Source organism: Neofelis nebulosa, chromosome X (assembly GCF_028018385.1).
Source record: "Neofelis nebulosa isolate mNeoNeb1 chromosome X, mNeoNeb1.pri, whole genome shotgun sequence".
NCBI lineage: Eukaryota > Metazoa > Chordata > Mammalia > Carnivora > Felidae > Neofelis > Neofelis nebulosa.
Window position 1 is genome coordinate 18,860,219 of NC_080800.1, and position 25,220 is coordinate 18,885,438.

Consider the following 25,220-nt stretch of genomic DNA (forward strand, 5'->3'; position numbering starts at 1 on the left):
ACTACTAAGATTTGGTGATTTTCACATAATTTAAATATTTAATTGCTGATTTTGAAAAAAAGAAGATGATGGAGAGACTAATGCACAAGATGCATAAAACATAGTAAAGCAGCACTCCCAACTCTATTACTCTGGAATTGGGTTTAAGAAATTAAACAAAAATATGAGTTCAAGGAACAAAGTCATGAGGAGTCATATACAAAACAAAAGAACTGGATTCATTGCTAATTAACCTGGAAGTAGCAAACAGAGCTCTAAGGTCAATTTCTGATAATCCATGGATGGAATTTTCTGGTTTTAGCATTTTACTTTACCTGCCCCCCATTCCTTCCTTGAATGCAAAGATACTGGAAATGGGTTACTGAAGAAGTTATCCTCTTTCCCTTCCTCCCTGAAGCACTTTGGGAGCCAAGGCTCCAGGACAGACATGGTCATGTCCAAGAACCACCCATGCACAGCCAGTCACGAAAACGGCACAGAAACGGCATCAAGAACCCCGGTCACAAAGATATGAATCTCTTAAGGGGGTAGCCTTCAAGTTCCTGATGAACATGCACTTCACCCAGAAGCACAATGAGAAGGGCCTGAAGAAGATGTAGACCAACCCTGCCATGGCCATGAATGCACGTGCTGAGGCTATCAGTGCCCTTGTCCAGCCCAAGATCCTAAAGGGCGGCAGGTGCAAGCTCAATAGACTTGCCTACATCACTCACCTCAAGTTTGGGAAACATGTTCGTACCTGTATTGCCAAGTGTCTCAGGCTCCTCTGACCAAAGGCCAAGGCCGAGACTCAAATCAAAGCCCTGGCTGCAGCTGCGACTCTGGCTCCAGCTCCTGCTGTGGCTCAGTCTCCCCAAGGTTCCCAGGTGCCCACGAAGGCCATTCTATACTGGAGCTGACGTGAGAACAGGACTGGTGTGACCCCTAGGCTCTGTCTGCATGGGGCCAGTGTCCCTTTATGTTACTTGTACAAATAATCCAGCGGTAGGATCTGTCAAAAAAAAAAAAAGTCATTCATACCAGGGTTTGGTATCTTGAAGGTCTGGCTCTATTGCTCAGTGTCTATGTAACCTTGGATAAATCACTTAACCTCTGTGTACGTCAGTTTCCTCATTTGAAAAAAAGGTCATAATAATAGTACCTACCTCATAGGGAGTTTATGAGGACTGAAAAATTAGCATATGTAAATTAGAGCACCAGACACATAATAAGAAATACACACGTGTTTGTTACTATTAAGAATATATAGCTCTCTTCTGGGCAAAGAGCAAGCTGTCATAGCTTACGGAATGTGACTGCCGTAAAACACGCAAAAAGTGTACCAGAATACTGTTTTTAATGATTTTTAACATTCGAAAGAACTGACAGAGAAAATAGATTCTTTGGCATTCCAGAGGCAAAAAAAGACTGATGGTGGAGGTTACAGTTCTGACACCAAGAAGAAGTGTTGGTCCTTAGAGCTGTAAAACAATGAGATGGGTTGCCTTTGAGGTCATGCGTTCACTGACATGGGAGCTGCAGGGGACTCTGGTTGCTTATTAGTGTTGCTGGAGAAGGAGTTTGTGCATCAGAGAAAAGGTATACATAAATGACCTTTCAGATTTTTCTAATTTCGCAAGTCAATGATTTCACAATTTGTCTCTGAACTCTCTTTCTAATCTTCTACCTTACTAGTTCCTCATATGAACCCTCTGCCCTAGACATACAAACATAATGGTACACACTCACCAAGTGTTAGGCTGTCTCACCATTTCCGATTTTTTGCCATTTTCTCCACAATGAATGTCATTTTCTTAACAAAATAAGACAAATAGTTTTGTTTTTTTAATGTTTATTTTTGAGAGGGAGAGAGTGCAAGCAGGGTAGGGGAAGAGAGAGAGGGGAACAGAGGACCTGAAGCAGGCTCTGTGCTAACAGCAGGCAGCCAGATGCGGGGCTGGAACTCATGAACCATGAGATCACGACCAGAGCTGAAGTCTGACGCTCAGCTGACTGAGCCACCCAGGTGCCCCTTTCAGGTTTTTTTTTCTTTCTGACTTTTTATTGAAATTCCAATTAGTTAACATAAAGTGTAATATTAGTTTCAGGAGAAGAATTTAGTGATTCATCACCTACATACAACACCCATTGCTCATCACAAGTGCCCTCCCTAAGGCAAGCATTTTAAAAGCCAAATTATGGAAAGAGTCCAAATGTCCAACAAATGATGAATGGATAAAGAAGATGTTGTGTGTACACATACACACAAATGGAATACTACTTGGCAATGAGAAAAAATGAAATCTTGCCATTTGCAACAACGTGGATGGAACTGGAGGGTATTATGCTAAGTGAAATAAGTCAGTGAGAGAAAGATAGATATCATATATTTTCACTCATATGTAGAATTTGAGAAACTTAACAGAAGACTATGGGGGAAGGGAAGGAAAAATAAGTTACAGAGAGGAGGCAAACCCATAAGAGATTCTTAAATACAGAGAACAAACTGAGGGCTGATGGGGGGGGGGTGGGGGTCGGGGAAAATGGGTAATGGGCAATGAGGAGGGCACTTGTTGGGATGAGCACTGGGTGTTGTGTGTAAGTGATGAATCATGGAAATCAACTCCCGAAGCCAAGCCTACACCATTTACACTGTATGTTAGCTAACTTGCTGTCATAGACTCTGGGTCTGGAGTTCTTTCTTGTCCAGCAAGAAAGGAGGATGCAGGATTAAAAAGCGAGAGAGGCTGAGGTCTGGGAGAAGACAAGACCCCTGATTAAGGGTCCTTGCTCCATTTTTATCAGGGTCAGAAGGCTTACAAGAATGATGGTCATGCACAAAAAGACAATGAAACTGTAAACATTAACTCGTGGGCGTGAGTGAAAGGCGGTTTTGAAAATGTGCTGTGTTAGGGGTTTGGGTTAATACAAAACAAAATCCTGGCGCTGAGCAGAAGGTTGTTTACAGCAGACTTGAGGCACCACCTCTGTGTACCTAAACTGGTCTAGGGGGTAAGAAAGACAGAGCAAGCTATCTCAGGGTCAACAAGGCACTTTTCTTCTGCTAATTAGCTCCTCTCTGGGCAACTTCACCCAGAGCAGTATATAGCCCTATTTACCTGTTTACCTAATTTGGTCCCTCCTTCCTGTGAAAGCAGCTTTCTGCTATAGTACAAAGTTGGGGGTCATTTCTGCCCTGAATACTTAATCTTGTTTACCTCATATACCTTTGTCCTATACTGGGGCCTTTGCCCCGCCCTATCTATACTGGGGCCTTTGCCCTGCCTTACCTATACCTATTTCCTAATCTTGTTTACCCAAACTTGGGTGTGAACATCCTGTGGATTTCTAATTATTTATGCCTTGTTAACCCATTGGTGCAGACTCAGGGAATTCCTAAGCTTTTTCCCCACAACTTGCCAATAAATCATTTTTTAAAAAGGGCTGTAGAGAGTACAAGAAAAGTGAATGAAATAAGTTTCAATAAATACCAAGCTCCAAATATTCCTCTAGAGAAAAAGGATGGATTAGAGGAACTATACTTTCAAAATGAGAGTCCATTTCAGCTGTGTTGTATTCCTACCTTCCAAATGACTGGAAGTTTTGGTAAATGACAGCCCTTCCACCAGCAGGGACCATGACTTTAGGCATGTAAGATAACATCATTCCATTCTGCAGATGATGCAGTCCTGGTGCCCAAAGAGGTACAGAAACTCATCTCAAGTCACACAATACTTGAAGGAGTTGGCGTCTAGAAGTTGGGGCTCCTGCCTGCTAGGACCTGAGTTTATCTCTGCTATGTCATGCTCTGTTTTCCCTAAGTCTCAAGATCTCTGTTTTTATACCACATTCTAGAGTTAATATATTAGCTATCCTAATTATTGTGTGAAAAAAAAAAATCTTTGAGTATTCCCAGACTGTTGCTCTGGCAAAAGGCGGGTGGTTAAGAAGCTTTTCAAAGTTGATATGGTGCATATCTGGAATGGAGTCCTGGGCTCAGACTCTAAAGACAGGAATCCATGTGATGGTGGATGAATTGGTTGACCTCTGTCTCGATTCCTCATCTGTTTAAAAACGTGCCCAATTCCAAGGGTTTCTGTGAGTCAAATGAGATTTGTTTGTGAAGGTATTTTGTATAAAGAAAAAGGTTTTTTTAAAGTATGGCCCAGAAAGTTTTGAGGGTCCCCCATACCTTTTTGGGAGGTTTACAAAATTAAAACTATTTTCATGAATATAAAAAAATAATAAAAATAAAAGTATAAATCTTATTAAAAGTTGCAGCACATATGGTGTATTAAAGCTTAATCTCTATGCATAATACAATAAGGACTTGCTTCTTTTCCTAGCCATGTTAGGCTTGATCCTGAAATATTTAAATGGATATAAATGAAGGCTGAAACAACAAACCCTCACCCTCCTGCCCATACATACTCATTTAGAAAGGACTAAGTAAGTCTGTGTGTGCTAACTTCTGTAAGAAGTCGTAAAAATATCTCTCATCTTTTAGATTTTTATTTTACAGTATACTTCTAAAATGTTTTAATTCAACTTTAAATAAAATAAATAAAAGAGTGTCTTTATACAGGGGTTCATCAAAAATATATGTTAGTACTTCCTTTCAAGGGAAGGTTTCTAGGGGAAAGAAGGCAAGAAATGGTAGCTATTGGCCATTAACTGGTTCAATAGTTACATATATTTTGGTCAGAAGCCTTTATTTAAACCCAAGCTTAGAAAACAGACTATGAAAATTTGGAGCTGCTTTAATTGAGGAGGTGACTGGAGAAAACCCTGCCTCAAAGACTGACAGCATCACAAGAGTACTCTCTGAAGCTATGCCATTCAAGGGGACAGCACCTTCTCACCCTGAGAACGAGGACCATTTTCTTGGACCAAAGGCAGTGGGAGCTTGCTCTCAGAGATCTTCACAAGGGCAAATGTGAAGTTTTGTATGTTCATTTGAGCTAAAAAAGCATTTAGAACAGGCTCTGGCTTATAACATGATTTTCTGATATGACTTGAGAAGTTACACTACCTTCTCCATGTGGGCTTAAAAACGCCCCAAATTGGGATTGCATTGAATGTGTAGATAGCTTTGGGTAGTATTGACACTTTAACAATATTTATTCTTCCAATCCATAAGCACGGAATGTTTTTCCATTTCTTTATACAGAGAAACATATACATATGTTTTCACTCTTATGTGGATCCTGAGAAACTTACCAGAAGACCATGGGGGAGGGGAAGGAAAAAAAAAAAAGAAAGGTTAGAGATGGAGGGAGCCAAAACATAAGAGACTCTTAAAAACTGAGAACAAACTGAGGGTTGATGGGGGGTGGGAGGGAGGGGAGGGTGGGTGATGGGTATTGAGGAGGGCACCTGTTGGGATGAGCACTGGGTGTTGTATGGAAACCAATTTGACAATAAATTTCTTATTTTAAAAAAACCCAAATTATGCCCAGACAACTTGATTTCCTAGCAGCTTATATAAATCTATCTTTTCCTTTTTTTCCAATTTTTTATTACACAGAACCTGAGTTACTCCTGGGGGGAAAGTATTAGCCCTAAAATATGAACTTTCCCATCAGAAGTCATAAAATAAACCACACATCTTTCCCTTTTTCCATAAAACTCTGAGGGAAAAACTGTTAGAAAATGTGGACTGTAACTGAATAATTCTACTGAGCATAAATAATATAAAATTAAACAATGCTTAGGCAGAAATATGTTGTTCTGAGATCATTGTCAGGTTACAATTTCTTCTGTTATTTCAGAGTGAAAAAGATGAGTTGCTATGGTTTCCTGTCCTGCTCAAACTGGGTTTTGTTTGGCCACACTAATATTTGTACAGTTATTTTTCCATTACTCAGGAAACGCCACAAACACTCAGTGATAATTGCGCAAGCTTTTTTTAAAGAGCATCCATCTCCCCTGACAGGTTTTATGAATTCACATATGTTCTCAGAAAATTTTTATGATGCATTAATAAAATGCTTGACAAAGCACATGTTTTCAGTATAATTATTTACTTAAATGCTCCTTTTCTACACCCCCTCATTTGCTTACCTAGATGATTCATTAAAGATAATTTAGATATGTACATGTTAAAATCAAAAACAAATGGAGACCAACCTTGAAAATTCTCTGAGCAGACAAAACCAATTTAGTTATGACTAAATTTATTTATTTAATTTAGTTATGGCTTAATCTACTTATTTTCCAAGACTAACTTGACCTGGGTCATTTCTTGCTTATGAACTGTTTCCAAAGGTTGATATGAGATCACCACTGACCAATTACCTGTCATTTTGGAAAATTCTAATACTGGAACCCATCACTGTAAAGAATAAACAGTCTGCTTTCTCACAATATAAGCTGCTTTTTAACAACATACCCCTGAGCCTCATTCCATGTTCTGGTTTGAGGGCCCCTGGTTTGCAAACCGTCTCATTGTTTTGCGAACAGTAGACTTTTACTAATTATTATTTCAATGGTTAAATGGATTTACTTCTGTTATTTCTGAACTTTTGAGATCTCATGGATCCAAAGAAGATCCCCCAAAGACTCTGAGGCTGGTGACGAAACAGATGCCGGTACCCACAGAGCCCACTGAGCTCCCTGCTTTCTCCCCAACCCTGGAGACTGAGGGTAAGTGTCTCTTGGATCTGAGATCCACTCACTCCATGTTTTGAGCTGTCTAACATACATGTGCATGTTTGCTTTCTGTTTTTGTTTGTTGAAGCTTCTTCCTAAGTCACTCTATTCTGTTCAAAAGGAAAGAAAAATTTCCTGTGTCTTGGAGCACATGTTGGGAAGTAGGGCTCCTCATAGGTAAGATGTCTTAGGGAACCTAAAGGCAAAGACGTGTTCTACCTCATCTATAGACCAGAATCTGATGCCTTTTTGGGAAATGGGTGAACTTTTGGAATTGTAATGGCCACTTTGGGGAATCTGTAACTTAGGTAAGTCCACGTTGAGGGTCATCCTTAAAAGAGAAAATTCTAAACCTCTCAGAGACAATGGAATGCATTCTTTGATTAGTATGAAGAAGCTTCTAAAAGACAAAATGTATTCAAAAATAGCTCTAAAAGGAACCTTACAGCATGCAAATAAAAAATCTTTAGTAAAAACGTGTGGCCATCTGAACAGGTAACTTTAGCTTAGTTCACCTGCCAGAAACACAATTTGGATGTAGTTATTCTTCTGAGTTTTGAGACATGGCTAAAATTTTTAAAACAAAAGTTAAAAGATATCCATATTTGTCTGTATGTTATAGATATGTGGCAGTTTTCTACCTCTGGATGATATTTCCAAAATTTATTTGTAAAGAGCTCTATTTACCTGGCTTACAGAAAATTAAGCATTTATAAAAGTCAAGTATACTCTCAGAAACAGAAAAACTAACCCAAATAATCTAGGATAATCTTTGATAAATAAAAGCCAGTTTAAGTTTGTTGGTTTCATAAAAGTAGGCATGTCCTAAAATTTGTCAACAAGAAAAATAATTTCAGATGATGGTTAGCTGTTTGATGTCCAATCCAAGAATAACTGTTAAAAGCAAGTACTTTAAACAAGTGCAAATAAAAGTTTATACTAACTTAAACTAACTAATGGATATTTACTGAATATCTAAATCATTCCCAAATAAGAAAAACATTAAACACTAAGCATAAGTTTAGGTTTATTTACTTTTGGCTTTTTTTTTTTTACAGAGAGATAAAAAATATTTGGGCCTTTTAGTAAATATGTCTTGAGCCACATTGAAAAATTCACTAGGAGGAAGAATGTACTTCTAGAAAATTCTGAAATGTACTTATAAATTGCTACTCTACTACAGGATGCTAATACATGAGAGACAGTTTACACTTGCCTGCTTCCTGTTTATCACTGGGAAGTGAAGATTAAAGTAGTTAAAAATTTATAATCAATATGTAAAAATACAACTATTATAAATAATAAGGGTAAAAAGAGAAGACTGTATATGAAAAGTAGGTAAGGAAAATAAAGTGTGTTATTTGGACAAGAAAAGGTATTAATGACATGGGGGTGTTTTTTCATGAAAGAGAAAAGAAAGTAATTTTGTCCTACAGAAAAATGATTGTTCCAGAAGAAGAAAGGAAGAAGGGCAAAAATTGAATGGATACAGAAGGCTGTAGAAGGTTTGTGGAAAAGGAATCTTGAGAAAGGAATTTTATGTGGTCAAGGTAAGATTGGAATGTTTTAAGTTAAAAAATGGAAGAATTTTAATATTAAAGGTATAGTGAGGCAGAATTAGATTTTGATTTTCTGTTAAAAGGACAGGTTTTTTAGATTGTTGATGTGCTCTTAATAAGAAGTTATACACGAAGTTTCTTTACCTCTAATGTAATCTCCCTAGGAAACAAGGATTCTGTGGCTTATAAAAATATTTCCAGTGCTTCACATGGTCTTTATCAAATCTTTGATTACTTAGAAAAATAAACGAGTCTTCTCTATTAAAAGAACTAAGGTTATTTTTTTTTATATAACTACTTGACTATGTGTATTTGCCTTTGAGATCTCTGTCACTTTGGCTGAATGCTTAACTAAGTAAATTGCATAATGTTTTTTCTATGCGCATATGAATCCTCCCCAGATCTTAAACTTGGCTATTTTTTTTAATATGAAGTTTATTGTCAAATTGGTTTCCATACAACACCCAGGGCTCATCCCGACAGGTGCCTCCTCAATGCCCATCACCCACTTTCCCCTCCCTCCCACCCCCATCAACCTTCAGTTTATTCTCAGTTTTTAAGAGTCTCTTATGGTTTGCCTCCCTCCCTCTCTAACTTTTTCTTTTTTCCTTCCCCTCCCCCATGGTCTTCTGGTAAGTTTCTCAGGATCCACATAAGAGTGAAAACGTATGGTATCTGTCTTTCTCTGTATGACTTATTTGACTTAGCATAACACTCTCCAGTTCCATCCACATTGCTACAAAAGGCCAGATTTCATTCTTTCTCATTGCTAAATAGTATTCCATTGTGTATATAAACCACAACTTCTTTTTCCACTCATCAGTTGATGGACATTTAGGCTCTTTCCATAGTTTGGCTATTGTTGAAAGTGCTGCTATAAACATTGGGGTACAAGTGCCCCTATGCATCAGCACTCCTGTATCCCTTGGGTAAATTGCTAGCAGTGCTATTGCTGGGTCATAGGGTAGATCTATTTTTAACTTTTGGAGGAATCTTCACACTGTTTTCCAGAGCGGCTGTACCAGTTTGCATTCCCACCAACAGTGCAAGAGGGTTCCCATTTATTCATATCCTTGCCAACATGTGTTGTTTCCTGAGTTGTTAATTTTAGCCACTCTGACTTGTGTGAGGTGGTATCTCAATGTGGTTTTGATTTGTATTTCCCTGATGATGAGTGATGTTGAGCGTCTTTTCATGTGTCCGTTGGCCATCTGGATGTCTTCTTTGGAAAGGTGTCTATTTATATCTTCTACCCATTTCTTCACTGGATTATTTGTTTTTCAGGTGTTGAACTTGGTTAAGTTCTTTATAGATTTTGGATACTAAACCTTTATCTGATATGTCATTTGCAAATATCTTCTCCCATTCATCGGTTGCCTTTTAGTTTTGTTGATTGTTTCCTTTGCAGTGCAGAAGCTTTTTATCTTCATGAGGTCCCAATACTTCATTTTTTCTTTTAATTATCTTGCCTTTAGAAATGTGTCAAGTAAGAAATTGCTGTGGCTGAGGTCAGAGAAGTTTTTCCCTCTGGGAAACCTTTCTCCTCTAGGGTTTTGATGGTTTCCTGTCTCATATTCAGGTCCTTTATCCATTTTGAGCTTATTTTTGTGAATGGTGTAAGAAAGTGGTCTAGTTTCATTCTTCTGCATGTTGCTGTCCAGTTCTCCCAGAACCATTTGTTAAAGAGTCTGTCTTTTTTCCATTGGATATTCTTTCCCGCTTTGTCAAAGATTAGTTGGCCATACATTTGTGGGTCCAATTCTGGAGTCTCTATTCCATTGGTCTATGTGTCTGTTTTTGTGCCAATACCATGCTGTCTTGATGATTACAGCTTTGTAGTAGAGGCTAAAGTCTGGGATTGTGATGCCTCCCACTTTGGTCTTCTTCTTCAATATTACTTTGGCTATTTGGGGTCTTTTGTGGTTTCATACAAATTTTAGGATTGCTTGTTCTAGCTTCAAGAAGAATGCTGGTGCCATTTTGATTGGGATTACAATCAAAATTGTATTTGATTTGATTACAATCAAAATTGATTACAATCAAAATTGGCTATTTTTAAGTCTTTTGCTACTTACAGTTATTGCTTTCCTCTCACTTCTCTGAAAATGGTTACAGTGAACTACAGACAAAAGTGCTTCGCCTTTCAAGAGATTCAGGGAAAAGACCCTAATAAGTACTCTAAAATGCAGAATTCTACTAACTTTAAGATCTTAATAGTAAACTGGGTAAAGATTTCTAGAACTTAATTGAAAACTGATTCAAAAAGTGGCTAATCCAAGACAAAGCAAGCAAAAATTAATTAAATAAGACTGAATGAACTGATAATGATGATGATAATTTTCATGAGTTCATTTAAACAATGCTAGTTGTTTAATGTTTTGCTTTCCAGATTTAAAGCACCCATCTTTTCCTCTCTTTCAAGCTACTTATAATGTACAGCTACTTGGTAAAGTTTATCTTTGCAACAAAGGGTGGAATATTTATCTTCTTCTCCTTACATGATTCCCCCAGAATTCATAAACTCTTTTTATCAAATATTCTAATTTTTCATGACAACTTATGTGTTTCCTTAAGTTCAGTAAGATTCTGTTCTCCTTGTAACAGGACACAATTGGAGAAATCCTTGGCCTGGCTTCCTAGTCTCGAGGGGTTCTTGAAAGTCCAATCTAAGATTCCTTATGAAAAGTACCAGCAAAAAGACCCTATATGGCTGATTACTATTCTTGCTGCACTTATGTAAATAAACAGGCCAAGTTACTGAAGTTAGACTTAATTTGAAACAAATTACTCTTACTGTGCTTATCTCTGATGGAAATGAGGATGATTATAAAGAAAAAAAAGCCTATTTCAATAATATACCTTTGTAGTTATCAGATCCTAGTGCTGTTACATTGTGTTTTCTTAAATGGTTTTATTCAAATTCCAGCTAGTTAACATGCAATGTAATAGTAGTTTCATGTGTACAATACAGTGATTCAACACTTCCATAGGACAACTGGTGCTCATCCCAAGTACAATCCTTAATTCCCATCACCTATTTCACCTATCCCCCACCCACCTCCCCTCAGGTAACCATCAGTTTGTTCTCCTTAGTTAAGAGTCTATTCCTTGCTTTGCCTCTCTCTTTTTTCCCCTAGAATCATTTTCTCTGTTTCTTAAATTCCACATATGAGTGAAATCATATGATATTTGTCTTTCTCTGACTTATTTCACTTAGCATTATACTCTCTAGCTCCATCCATGTTGTTGCAACTGGCAAGATTTCATTCTCTTTTACGGTAATTGTTTCTGAGTTTTTGTTTTCTGCCTGCAGAAACTGGATTGGATCCTGAATTCTAGTTTCTTTCACTATGTGGCTACAACTCTCCAAGCTAACATTTCCAATTTTCTCCCACTCTTATGACTTGGAATCATCATGAAACTAAAACTGCCCATTTCCCAAAGCTGTGGGAGCTAAAGCTGAAAAGCTTGATAGAAACTTTGGAGAAATCACCACAACAGCTCCTCTGTGGACAATCTTCAGGCCTGTGGCTCTACGGCCACTCAGAAAGATCACTAGAAACATTCAAGTTGCATACCAGGAAAAGACGTCAGATTCCCACTGTTTGCTCTCACTCCATCTGAAGACGCTTGGAACCCAACATCTAGCAATCTTTTCAACTGTGACTGTTCTCCAAACTCCAAAACTAAATTTGCTATAATTTGCTAAAACTATTAACCTTTGTATTTCTTTGGTTTTCATAGAAATGCATCTCATTAAATTACCTGATGGCTCACACCATATAGAGGCCTCACTGAGATGGAAGCTCACCTACAACACCACCTCCTGACATAAAAGACCTTCACATTCATTTTGGCCTAAGTAATCATGAGGATATGTAATTGTTAATACATCATGTTGTGCCTATGGAAATAACTTTTTAAGAAAGAAACCCATTTGAGTTATTTAACTGGATACATCTTGGCTCCTGGGAATCTCTACTCTGGGAAATTTTTCAATCCTTGATTATTGTTCTCCTTACAGTCATATTAACCTCTCTAGTGCATCGTATATTGAACTCAATGCCTGTCAGCAGCCACCCACATGCCAAATGGTATCCATTAGGATAGGACAACTGAGTAAAAGAAACAACAATCCTATCAATGATAAAGATGGTTACTACATGGCCCCTCAACTGGATGAAAACACTGAGTGTGTGATTTTTCAGCCTAACTACATCAACAGTGGTAACTGAGAATAACGCTATACCAGTTGGTCATACTCTCAGGCTGCTTAGAGATTGACCAAAAGGGAGGATTTGTTAAAACCAAAAACAGAGACCAACCTTGAGAATTCTCTGAGCAGACAAAACCAGTTTAGTCATACAAAGAAAGTTTAATTTAGCTTGTTTTCCAAGATTAACTTGATCTGGGTCATTTCTTGCTTATGCCTCTGGCAATCGTAAGCAAAACTTGAACTGTGTCCCCAAATCGATGGGAGATAACCACTGACCAATTCCCCATCATTTAAGAAAATTCTATTATAACCAAACACTATGAAGAATAAACAGTCATTGTCTTATTATATAAGCTGCTTTACAACAATATACTCCTAAGCCTCATTCCATGTTTTGGTTTAAGTGCTCCAGCAGTGCAGACTGTCTTTTTGGTGTGTGCACAACAAACTTTTACTAATTACTACTTCAGAGGTTCGTGGGTTTGACCTCTATTATTTTTGAACTTTAAACACATGAATGCAGTGTGTTCCCAGGGATGTAAGGTGTATATTAGAGCATCTTCATTACCCAAGGATTACCTTGGTGCCTCCATGCCCAACTCATGAGAGGGATAGGGACCTTGTACAGAGATTTAGACCCTCTCTTTACACATGGGTTGTACACAACCCACCATAATGTACTCAGTCTGGGAACCTACATAACACAACACCGCAAGAAAAAAAAATAGTTTGGTTTCTTATTCAAAAACAAACAAAAAACCCTCATTTTTAATCTAAACCATTAATAGGGGCGCCTGGGTGGCTCAGTCGGTTAAGCGTCCGACTTCAGCTCAGGTCACGATCTCGCAGTCTGTGAGTTCGAGCCCCGTGTCGGGCTCTGTGCTGACAGCTCAGAGCCTGGAGCCTGCTTCCGATTCTGTGCCTCCCTCTCTCTCTGCCCCTCCCCCTTTCATGCTCTGTCTCTCTCTGTCTCAAAAATAAATAAACATTAAAAAAAAATTAAAAAAAAATAAACCATTAATAAATTTAGTCCTTCATTTAAATTTTAAAGGATTTTGTTAATTTGTAGAACAAAATTATTTCCTACTTCAATTAAGGCAAACATTGTTATTGACTAATTACATGAATTTACCTGAATAAGCAAATCAACTATTACCAATACCAAATTAATTTTAATTTCTATAGAGCATCATGCATAGAATTATAGAGGATGGGAATCACAATAAAAAACATGCTTTACTTTTCCCCCCTCTTCGCAGCATATTGTGGTTTAACAATATTTTTGAAGGAAAAAAAAAGTATATGGAATTTCTTTCTAGTATCAAGTGAGCTTTAAAAATAGATACAAAATAGGGGCACCTGGGTGGCTCAGTCAGTTAAGCATCCAACTCTTGATTTTGTGTTTAAATAAAACATGAAAAAATATATATACAAAATATATATGATAAATAGATGACTTTTTAAGACTATTTTTTTTAATTTTGAGATAGAGCAGGGTGAGGGGCAGAGAGAGAGAGAGGAAGAGAGAGAATCCTAAGCAGGCACTGTGATGTCAGCACAGAGCCCAATGTGGGACCCAGTCCCACGAACCACGAGACCATGACCTAAGTGGAAATCAAAAGTCGACGCTTAACCGACAGAGCCACCCAGGTGCCCCAATAGATGCTGATTTTTAGTGGGTATGTTTTAAAAGCATAGTTTTTGGGGCCCCTGGGTGGCTCCGTCAGTTAAGCGTCCGGCTTCGGCTCAGGTCATGATCTCGCGGTTTGTGAGTTCAAGCCCCGCGTCCAGCTCTGTGCTGATAGCTCAGAGCGTGGAGCCTGCTTTGGATTCTGTGTCTCCCTCCCTCTCTGCTCCTCCCCTGCTCATGCTCTGTCTCTGTCTCAAGAATAAATAAAACATTTTTAAAAATTTTTAAAAATATAGTTTTTAAGTATATTTACATTCTTGCACTATATTCTCCTAAGTAAAATAATGCATATTGTAACAAAATATTTTGTGAAAACTTCACAAAATTCACAGATTTTAACATAAGCCACTCAAAACTCATGATATTTAGATTTCATGTTCAACTTATCAGAGGGAAAAATATTCAAAATAGAAATGGGTAAGCCCTGTAACTTCTACCCAATGGCTAGATCTATATAGCTGTGAATTAAAACAAAAAACAAAGGCTAGAATGGAAATTGGTTCTTAATCATTATCTCTAGTTTTAAGAGATTGGAACATTCAGATGATTTTGACAGGTTTTCCTCCTTTGGAATCCAGGCATTCAGAGTATCCCAGTGCCTCAGAATGGGGGTGCACAGAGGAGGAAAGAGAATAGAAGAAAGCATTACCATAAGACAATACATCAATTCATAACTATACCCTGCACCATTATCCTAGCACTGTAGCCAATGATCTCCTTTAGCTTTCTCCTGGCCACTGTCACCCTCAGTGCTAATTTTGATAGATTTACCTCTTTGGGATGGAGTGGTGAGCAAGGAACACATTGAATCACTATGATGAGTTATGAGTTTTCTTAGGAAGGGCCCCAGAGTCTCCACTGTAGTGTAACAAATCCTATGTGAGTGTTACCTAACTTTGCAACACACGCTGCAGTAATTTAACATGCTGCAAATTTCTCAACCTCATGTAATTTTCCTTTGGTTATTTAGGTTGTCTCTACCTCATCACAAAGATTTGGAGAAGATTTGAAGACAGTATTTAAAATCTTAGCTATTCAACATAGATACATGTATTTTAGCATGACTACAGTTACCTATGAGGCAAAAATGAGCACAGGAGGAGAAGAGTGTTTTTAGTTTTCTATTCATATCCTTTTGTATCGGTTGATTTTTTTATAAAAATATTTTATGTAAGAAAAGATAATAAAATCTTGCCTATTCATAAATGTCTTCCACTTTAGGCTATTTGAAAGTGAAGCAAGGGCAATTCTGAAAAACTCTTCAATTATAGGTTTGGTCAAACCAACAACAAATATAAAACAAAGGGCTTCATTTGAGTAATTGATACTTCCAATGCTTGATCAACTGTGGCGTCCTTTAGATTACATCATTGATTGTCAGATCAAAAGTTACGGCAGGAGAAATCATAGAACATTTTTGCCATTGGGTTTGCATTTACCTACAAATACAAGACCATGGTATACAGTTCCACCCTTTTTATAGCTTTATAACTTTGCCTTGTGTCTCTCTGTTGGATGAGGACCAGGTACATTGGTATAGCTCCATAAAGCCTAATATTGGAAATAATTTAAAATCTAAAAGACAATGTCACCTTACCCATTTCACCTGCCTAATGACTTCCTCTCTTTCTGTACAAGCCCCAAAAATATGTATTCACATTACTGGGAAGAAGAAACTCTACCTGTATTTGCACAATGGGGTAATTTTTTGCCCTTCTAATTAACCAGCATGAGCCACGTGTTTAAAAGGTTTCCTTTAAAATTGTGCCTTCAATTAACAATCACCATTTCTAAATTAATCATTGCTGACCTTAATATGCAGGATATCTTAAAGACATTATTCAAATGGAAAAAAAAAGATAATTCCATTAAGAGAAATGTACTAACCACCTATGTTTCATAAGTCTTTGGTCACTGCTTTTCTCCTACCACTGCATAAAGTGTCCTGGAATTTGGAACACTGTTTCATCATATCTTTGGATAAAAGTCCTACAAACAACGTTGAATATGATCCCCACAGCTCTCCAATATCAAAAATAAGAATGATTAATTAACATCATACAGTGTGCAAAATACATACCATTCCATCTATCATATCATCTGAAATTTCCTGCAAGAAACAGGGGCACCCTACATTCCAGAATATTCTTATTACATTTTTGAAAAACCGGAATTATTAAAGGAACCCAAATTTGGGTGGTTTATATTGAAAATCAAAGTAAGAACCTCCCAATAGAAAGCATTTTCCAAGGATTCAGTGGAACTAATGTCTTCTTTAAGCAATCATAACTCTGGGGAAACTCAAAGATAGAATCTAGCCAAATCTTACAATGAAGAAGAAAAACAGTTCTAACAGCTAAAAAAGAACACTGTCTATGATATGTACAGTTAGGGACTTAAAGCATCATCTATGAACTACCAATCTATGAGGTGAATAGCTTTATCACCATCTACAAAGCCTTATTATTCAACATCTTCTTGCCCATGGTGCTAAAGGTAATGTTTTTCTAGGAACAACCTAGCACTCCAGCATCAGAACACTGATGTACAGGCTGGCTGTTAGGGTGAGCCAAGTGGCTCACCTTGAAACTTTGATCCTGTATGTCTGGCTCCACCTCTTGAACACCCTCATTCTATGAACTGTGCCTCTGTCCTCAATGGCAGAATCCTGATTATGTTCATTTTTTTATCTTCCTGTGTCAATGTGAATTCTGTGTTCCCTCTATTTATTTTATGCTAACCTGATCCTAAAATTTTAAATTTTACTAGTTGAGCTTCAGACAACCAACATTAAAAGTATCAAGTGCATCTAGTCCAATCTCCTCGCCCCTTGTAATCTGACACCAAAAGAAAAAGAAAAAACAACAAAAGCGAAAATTAACAAGCGGGACCACATCAAGCTTAAAAGCTTCTGCACAGCAAAAGAAACCATCAACAAAATGAAAAGGCAACCTACTGAGTGGGAGAAGATGTTTGCAAATCATGTATCTGATAAGGGGCGAATATCCAAAATATATAAAGAACTCCTAGAACTCAGTAGCAAAAAAACAATTTGAAGATCTGAAGAGACAGTTTTCCCAAGAAGACATAGAGATGGCCAACAGGTATATGAAAAGATGTTTTAGGTTATTAATCATCAGGGAAATGTAAATCAAAACCACAATGAGTTATTCCTCACACCTGTCAGAATGGTTATCATCAAAAAGACTAGAAATAACAAGTGTTGGTGAAGATATGAAGAAAAGGGAACGCTTGTGTGCTGCAACTGGTGGGAATATAAATGGATACAGCCACGATGGAAAACAGTGTGGAGGTTCCTCAAAAAATTAAAAATGTAACTACCATGTGACCCAGCAATTCCAGTTCTGTGTATTTATGCAAAGGAAATGAAAACACTAATTCAAAAAGATAGCTGCACTCTCATGTTCAGTAGGACATTATTTACAATAGTCAAGATGTGGAATCAAACTAAGTGTCCATCAATGGATGAATAAAGAAATTGTATATATATATAGAATGGATTACTATTCAGTCATAAAAAAAAGAATGAGAGCTTGCCGTTTATGACAACATGGATGGACCATGAGGGTGTTAGGCTAAGTAAAATAAGTCAAACAGAGAAAGACAAATACCGTATGATTGATCTCATATGTGGAACTTCAAACAAACAAACAAACAAACAAACAAAGAACAACAAAAGACTAAGCTGACAGATAACAGAGAATAGACTGATGGTTGCCAGAGGTGGGAGGTAGGAGAAATGGATGAATTGTTTTTGTGTCTTATCTGGTTTAAGTAAACCAAACAAAAAGAATAAAAGGGAAAAAAAAAAGCACATGCTCAATTAAAAATAACACGCCAACTCTAAAATTCTAAAGTCCATCTATTCCAATCTTTTTCTTTAAATAGGGAAAAACTATGCCCTGGAGAACATGCCTTTCCAAGTTCACATAGTTAGAGATACAGTTGGAATTTCTTACACCCTCTTACGCACATATTCACTCTGAACTGCATGCTGGAGATTTATAAATCACACATCCCTGAAAGGGGTAAGTGGAGACAAACTAAATATGTGACAATACAGAGAAATATTCCACTGCATAACCATCCATGATATGTTATTCAGACTCTATCAGGTAAACAGAAATTTCTGGAAGAACCAGCTTAGAGGGCCAGAGTGGTGGTGAACAGAACACACATTTTCATCCCGGGGGACTACAACTTGGAGGCTGGTTCCAACACCTAGCAAGGTCTACTAAAGGAAGTGTTCATGAACAGCTTAACATATCATCAAACTTCTCCATAAAAATACCACTGAAAAAAATTAGTCAACAAACCACTATTTTTATAATGAAAGAATACATTTCCTTTTCTAATATGTCCTGGTTTAGAAAACTTATTGCATTTTCTCCCTTTTCATTGAAGATGAGAAAATTGTAACTTATCTTCTTGCTGACTGAACTGTGAAATATTTTATAGACAGTTTATAGATAGGCCATGAGTCATAGATTATAGCTTAACTGCCAAAAATGCATCTGCAGTTCCTAGATTTCTCAAAACCTCTGTTCTAACCCACCTACCATACAGATTTCCCTAATATTACATGTTACTTCAGCACTGAAAAATCAGTCTAGTTGTCATAGATTAGGGTATTCTTTTCAGTAATTACTCCCTCTCTCCCCTTTCTACATTACTTAAGGAGTATATCTCCATGCCCCACTGACACTGGACTTGGCCATGTGATTTGCTTTAGCCAATGTTGTGCGGATGCATCTGACTGTGTGCTACTTCAAGGCTGTGCCTTAGGAGGAATTGCTTGTTTTGCGCTCTGAGAGATTTGGGAACCCAACTCCAGCTGAAACACAGAGAAATCAATTTGTAATATAAACCACTGAAATTCTGTGGTTGTTAGTAGCACCGGCTGACTGATACAATAGTTATTACCTATGTTATTCAATTTGTTGCTTGGTAAATCTTTGCTGGTTTTCCATTTGTATATGTTTTGCTTTCCCAGCCACACTGGAAGACATTTGTGCAATTTAATACATGTTTCTAACTACTTTGGCACCTCCAAAATGCATACTACTGTAACTACTCAATATATTCTAGTTTCAGAAGCCACAGTTTTCCTTGTTACTGCACATTGGAGTTAAATCTTTACTATACCACTCATAGCTCTCAGTGACAAATGTTGTATTTCAGTAGCAATCTCAGAATTGGTTTTAAAAGCACAGAGGCTAAAGCAACTCCACAGGATAATCAGCAGAAATGAGCAAGTGGAGAATCCTTCCTAAGGGGGCATTGCTGGCATTTCAAGACACTTTTCCATTCATCGTAGAACAACTTGTGCACATAACTGAAAAGGCCATTTTTTTCAAGGCAAAATAGCTGATTTTAGTAGCACGAGGCCTGAAAAACCCTTTCGAGGGAGAGCACTGTTTTCCTGTTGGATTTCTCCATGACTCTGGTATTTAGAACTAGCCCAAGGCTAAGAACAGAGATATTTACTATTATTATTCACAAAAGGGCACAGATCAAGCAGGGTAGGCTGCAAGGTGACCTTTACTTGTGCTCGGACCAGCCTTTCCCACACACTTACAGTAAGACACACAGTCCTGAAATTTATTCTGTCCTCCCTGAGGTATGGAGGTCAAGCATGTGAGAAAGCTGAAGGAAATTAAGGGTGTGATGGGAGAAAGTGCAATAAGAGAGCAAGTGAGGAGAGATGGCATTCACATACAGGTGAGCTCTGTCTCATACAGAGCTCTAAGCCAATCTAACGCTGCATGAGGTCCCTGCCTAAAACACAGTGTTCTCCCACCCCCTCTAATATCTGAACAGATGTTGCTATTTACAGTTCATTTTCAATGCCTGGGCAGAAAAAAAATCAGGGGGAAACCATCTAGGATTATCTACTTTGATGGATAATCTAATCATTTCCATTTCCATGGTATGTCAAGCCAAAATGTAAAGCAGTAATATATATCAATGTACATACATCACATAGGTGACACATTAGGAGTGTTAGAAAAACTATCCAGGTAGTTTACTGAGGTGAGTTTTCTTTATTTATTCAACTAAGAAATGGTTTAATGAACATTACCAAGTAACACCGATTCTACTACGGACTGATAAACTTTTAAGGCATTCAAGATGATTTAAAAAATGTATTAAGGGAGAGGGTAAAGAAATCTCGCAACTCCCAAATTGGATCTATCAGTGGCAGCAGAGGAGTGCTTAGCCAGTCTATTGAAAAGATTTAATTACATCTCTTTCTTACCTTGAATGTCTGAGTCAATTTGACAGACCGCTTAAAGCAACGGTTGTCTAAAGAACAAACTCTTCCTGCAGCTGGTAAAGTGAGTCCCCCCTCACAGTAAGACTTATTAATAGCAAATTAATGATTGTCAAATCTAGGGCTCAATAATGACAAAGCTCTGTTTGAATTTACCATATTCTCTATGTGTGACATTTTTAGCTTTAAATGTCTGCCTGTTAGGTTCTTTGCTAGTTTGACATGTACAATCTTGATATGTCATCATGGGAGCACTCCTAGTTAAGATCTCTGCAACCTGCTTAAACAGGGAAGAAAGACTACGAAAATAAATAATGCGCTTTGGTTTTGGTGCTATTCCTAACTTATCCAATGTTAGCAAGATGTTTTTCCTTTGCAAAAGAACTAAACTAGCACAGATTCTCCAGGGCTCGAAACAAAAATGAGAACCAGTCCTAAGAAACTTAGGTTACTGAAAGGAAACGTTTTAATTCAAAAAAGAAATTAAAACCGCTAGTATTCGACATTATTTTAGTTCTTGGCTTTTCATAGTCATTTATCATGCTTGTCTTGAGACATTGTTAAACGTAGGAATGTTTCAGGATATCTTGCAGGCTATGGAAAATATTTGCCTGTTCACAGACTGTTGCAAAGTTTATACAAGACTGTTTGAGAACATTTGTACCTTTTCTAGAATCCTATTATTCTTGAAACATGGGTGCTTTTCCTTGTCATTCCTCCCATGGGCACTGGAATCAGTTTGTCGAAAAGAGAAACATCACATTTCTTTTCAAGTTTTTTTAAGCTCCGGAACGAGAGGGGAAAGTCTGAGGAACGTGGCTAGGCTGGGAATGGAAACGTATTATGATTTTACAGCTGAGAGGAATCCATTCAAAGCTCCACCCCTTCCTCAGCCAAGCTGATGGACAACACTCACAGGTGTCTGCACTTTACCCTGTCTTTCTAGGTCATGGTGCCCTCCACTCTCGGAAAGTAGACCCCAACTATAAAACATATTCTTCTGTAGCCTGACCACTACCCACATCCTGGACGAGCCCTGGACAGAGCCCCTCAGAAAACCTGCCACCTCCTGCTCTCCCTGGCCAAGAGCTGATTCCCTCTTCTGCCCACCGCCCTGCCATGGGCACAGCTACAGCCCTTTCACATCCTTTAAACCTCTTGAAAGGCTCAGCCTGACAAACTTGGGGCTGACATTTCTCTAGATGTCTGGCTCCTCTCCTCCCTTGGAGAGTGCATAAACTCTGTCCTCCTGGTTTGCTCCACTCTTTGTGCGTTTCTTTGCCGCCTGCATCACCAGCCACCCTAACATTTTGGTGGTCCTACGTGCAGGGACTAACCATCACCTACTGACTAGGACTTCTCTCAACCAGATCCCCTTGTCAACAATTCTCATGTGAGTCAAAATTTTCATTTTGGGGAGGGCTCTTTAAGATCTTGAGCATTGGGAACAATCACCAGGTGTTGGCCACTTCCCCACAGCAAGGTTCAAGCCCCAGTACTAGGCTCAGTCAACAATTAAGGTCAACAATCAATGGGCTGACCATTGGAGGGAGGCCTCCTCTGTGTCTTTCCACAGTTTTGGGATCCTCAATCCCTTCCCCTCACATGGACCCTTGAGTTTGGGGGACACCCCTTTCTCTCAGGATCCACACTGGTCAAGGTTTCGGTTTCTTCTCAGGACTCTGAGTCAAGATGTCCTCCTTCACGGTCTTCCCCTTTGTTCCTCATCCTCAAAATCTCCCTTCTCCTTTTCCTAGATTTCCAGATGGGCAATACCTTGTCCACCCCACCCAAGGACTTCCCTCTGGTATGCCTCCTTAAACATCTCAAAAACCTCCAACCAGAACAAGATATTCAGCCCAAATGTCTTATTTTCTACTGTAATACAGCCTGGCCCCAACATAAATTGAATGACCAGGAGGTCTGGTGCGAGAACAGCTCTTTTAACCACAATACTCTTCTCCAATTGAGTCTGTGTTATTGTCAACTGGGTAAATGGTTTGAGGTTCCTTATATCAAAGCTTTCTGTGAACTTGCTCATCTTCCTCATCTTCACACAGCTTGCCGTATGCTCCTCCTATCTCCCCAAAAGACCCCTCTCTATCTCCCCAATTCTCCCAACTCAGACTTCAATCCTGCTGCATAAAATTTAAGGATGGCGTTTTCTCAACCTATCCCTCCAGGTTCACTAAGGAGTTTAAATATCTTACCATTTCCTATGTTTTATCCTGGAAAGACCTGTATATTATTCTCTCCATCTCTATCACCTGAGAGAAAAAGACCAGAATTTGGTCCAAAGCTACTGAATATGCTGATAATTTAAACCTCAGACAACTCATGATATGCTCCTGGCATTGCAGCACTTCCCTTAGCCAAGCCCAATTGGAATTACCATTTCTCCCCTGGAGACAAGGTCAAATGCAACTACATAGTCATCTGCCTAACAGAAGGCATAAAGCAGGCAGCTTCTAAACAGGTCAATTATAAAAGGTTAAGGGAGATCACCCAGAAATCAGATTTAAAACAAAACAAAACAACTCTACTCTTCTTTTCATTCGCCTGACCGAGGCTCTCCAAAAATTCACTAGTCTTGATCCTAACTTTCACGAAGGGAAAAGGGAAATTGATCTTGGCGATGCATTTCATTTTTCAGTCAACCCCAGATATTGGAGAGAAACTTCAAAAACTAGATAAGGGCCCTCAAACCCCTCAGTCTGAACCTGGCCTAGACCTGGCCTTCAAGGTCTTTAACAACAGAGAGGAAGAAACCAAAGAGACAAAGAGATAAAAAATGATCTCAGGCTTATTAGTTCTTGGCTACTGCCCTTACTGGAGCTATTGCAGAAAAGTCTTACCCTGCCAGCTCGACCAAACATTCCACAAGCCCCTTCTGGGAACTTTGTCACACCTGCGGTAACCCTGGCCTGGGTGGCTCAGTGGGTTAAGCCTCTGACTCTTGATTTCACCTCAGGACATGATTTCATGCTTCCTGAGTTCGAGCCCAGCATCGGGCTCTGCACTGTCAGTGCAGATCCTGCTTGGGATTCTTTCTCACACTCTCTCTCTGCTGCTCCCTGGCTTGGGCATGCGGGCTCAATCTCTCTCATTCTCTCTCAAAATAAATAAACTTAAATAAAGTGTCTCAATAAAAAAATGAAAAACAAAAACACCATCCACAACGCTTTGCACCACCTGTGAGCAGGTTGACTGCTCCGCCTTCAAAGTAGGGGGGAAGGCACCAACGGGGGGAATCAGCTATATCTCCCTTGGCAGAGCTCTTGGGACTTCTTCAGGACATGGACTGACACAGCCCAGGGCCGGCCAAAGCTCCCATATATGTCATCCTCACAGCTGAGTTCAGGGTAACTCTCTGTTGAAGGATTTTTTCCTTACATCAGGACAACTCACCCAATCACCCTGGTGAGCCCAACTCTCACACCTATTGTCTCTGGAAGACAGGCCTTTCTCTGCTTACCCCCACTTGGAAGAGGCACCGCAGCCTCATAAACCTAATTCTTGACCTACAGTTCCCCCAACTCCCAGTCCTCATACCTAACACAGACTGTAACAGGCGTTCAAATAAAAACCCAGTCTTTTTTATCCTGCTCCCGCACAACTGAGCCAACATCTGTCCTCACCCTCCTTGGCATCCTTAGGGGAACTGGGTTAGGCACAGGAGAAGCAGCTCATTTTATCCATACACGGGAACTCTCTCTTTCCTTGAGTCAAAATGTAGCTGACTTGGCTTCCACACTCCAAGCAATGCAGAGGCAGATTGATTCCCTGGCAGGAATAATTCTTCAAAGTTGTTGAGCTTTGGTCCTGTTAACTGCTAACTGGGGGGAGACATACGCTTTACTATAAAAAAAAAAAATGTGGCTTCTACATAAGTGAGTCAGGCCAGGTGTTAGCCTTGATAAAGTCACCAACACAGCTAAAGACAATCGGGAATAATGTAAAGAAAGGGGGGCTGAGTGGTTTTCGGGGAAACTAGGTATCTGGTCTGGGTTCTCATGGCTCACTCCTTTCCTGGGACCTTTGGAATTCTTGGCCTAGCCCTTATTTTGGGACCACATATTTTAAAATACCGAGATCTCTTTCATCCAGGACCAAATCTCAGCTCTTGGTAGCTAAGGTCTCAACAAGATCATGCTCAAGTCCTTGCTTTCAGAACAGTCGGCTACCAACATCTCCATCACTCTGGTCTCTCTTACAGCTAGGTAAGGTCAGCTCTATACCCCTATTCAGCAGGAGGTAGTTACAGAATAATAACTTTCTCCCCCTCTCCCAATCTAGAATAATTTTAAATAAAGAGAGGAAGGAATGAAAGGAATCTATTCCAAGCACCTCCCCCCACCAGCCAAACTTACAGGCAAAACTCACAGGTGTCTGTGTCTGCACTTAGCCCTAACTCTGTCTTTCTAGGTCACGGTGCCCTCCATTCTCAGAAAGTAGACCCCGACCACAAAACAAATTCTTCTCTAGCATGACCATAACCCATATCACAGATGAGCCCCCTGAGAAACCTGCCATCTCCTGCTCTACCTGGCCAAGACCTGACTCCCACCCCACACCCCTCCAGGGACACAGCTACAGCCCTCTCACATCCTTCACAACTCTTTAAGAGGCTCAGCCTGACAGAAGCTCAGGACCGACATCTCTCTAGATGTCTGGCCCCTCTCCTCCCTTGGACAGTGAACAAACTCTGTCCTGCTGATTGCCCCACTCTTTGCTCAATTCTTCGCCGCCCATGTCACCGGCCACCCTAACAACAAATTAAGTAGCAGACTTGCTTTGTGTTTGGGAGTTAATCTACACTCTCTAAAAATG

General features: G+C 39.1%; 1 long non-coding RNA gene and 1 pseudogene across 1 annotated transcript; both read left to right on the top strand.

Moving 5' to 3' along the window:
• Window positions 1–427: 427 nt before the first annotated feature.
• Window positions 428–899, top strand: LOC131503020 (large ribosomal subunit protein eL29-like; annotated as a pseudogene).
• A 5,511-nt stretch (window positions 900–6,410) lies between these two features.
• On the top strand, window positions 6,411–11,965 carry LOC131503205 (uncharacterized). Its single transcript, XR_009257345.1, has 2 exons — window positions 6,411–6,624; window positions 11,503–11,965. It is a non-coding gene; the product is annotated as an uncharacterized LOC131503205 (long non-coding RNA).
• The last annotated feature ends 13,255 nt before the right edge of the window (window positions 11,966–25,220 follow it).